General features: G+C 40.6%; 1 protein-coding gene across 1 annotated transcript in view; it reads left to right on the forward strand.

Annotated features, from left to right (window-relative positions):
• LOC119414566 (sodium/bile acid cotransporter 7) overlaps positions 1-1,054 on the forward strand; it is a 6,956-nt gene that overhangs the window by 2,634 nt on the left and 3,268 nt on the right. The window lies entirely within an intron of this gene.

Raw genomic sequence — 1,054 nt, forward strand, 5'->3', positions numbered from 1 at the left:
GACCCAGGATCAGAGGAACGTATCCAACCCAGGATCAGAGGAACGTACCTGACCCAGGATCAGAGGAACGTATCCGACCCAGGATCAAAGGAACGTACCTGACCCAGGATCAGAGGAACGACGACAGTCATGAAGAGCTGAGAGAAGATGGAGGTGAATGGAACCGATGATGAAGAGCCGAGCTGGAGGAGAAGAACCGAGACGTGGATGAGATAAAGGACATCAAACTTACAGACTTTATGAAAGTATATCAAATAAGTAAAGGTCAAGAATTCCTTGAAAGCTGCAGAACACCAGTTTTTAATCAGAGCTCTAAACTAAAATCATCCGACAACGAGAAGAGAAAGTTTTTGTGTTTTGGTCAAACCTTGAAATTAGATTAGACTTGAGCTGAGCATCAGTTAAATTACCTGAGTCGTAGCCTTGCTGTGATCCCTAAGATCGCCATTTTGAATCAGGTTAGGGTTAATAAAATAAACTCGGTTTGTTGAACCTACTTTCTGGAATACCTTAAACCACGTGTCAAACTCAAAGTCCACGGGTCAAATACGACCCTCTAACATTTTATCTGGCTCACAAAACAATATTTCAAATGTCAGACAGTTTTCTAGCTACACCTCTTGCTAAAAAAGGATCTCCAACTAGTTGGAAGAACAGAACTTATTTGATAAACCATTAGACGTTTTAATACAATTTGTAAATATATAAATACACAGACATTACCATTTCATTTATGTTGCAGTGCATTCTGGGTAAATGGCATAGACAGGTTGCTCTGGCGCTCCGCTCAGCTACATCTATATATGTATTTATCAATCAAAAACATGTATGTTAGCTGCCTTCAGGTCCAGGACTCCCTCGCAAAAGAGACGTGATCTCAATGGGATTTGCCTGGTTAAATAAACGTTAATCAATAAATCAATCTAGATCCGTCTCTCTATATATATAGATATATATATAGATAACTACGACCATCGCTTTATCTACCTCTACCCAACTCCATTTCTATCCGCACCCACCTCCCTTTCCATCCACACCCACCTCCCTTTCCATC

The sequence above is a fragment of the Nematolebias whitei genome, chromosome 1, assembly GCF_014905685.2.
Source record: "Nematolebias whitei isolate Nwh7 chromosome 1, NemWhi1, whole genome shotgun sequence".
Taxonomy (NCBI): domain Eukaryota; kingdom Metazoa; phylum Chordata; class Actinopteri; order Cyprinodontiformes; family Rivulidae; genus Nematolebias; species Nematolebias whitei.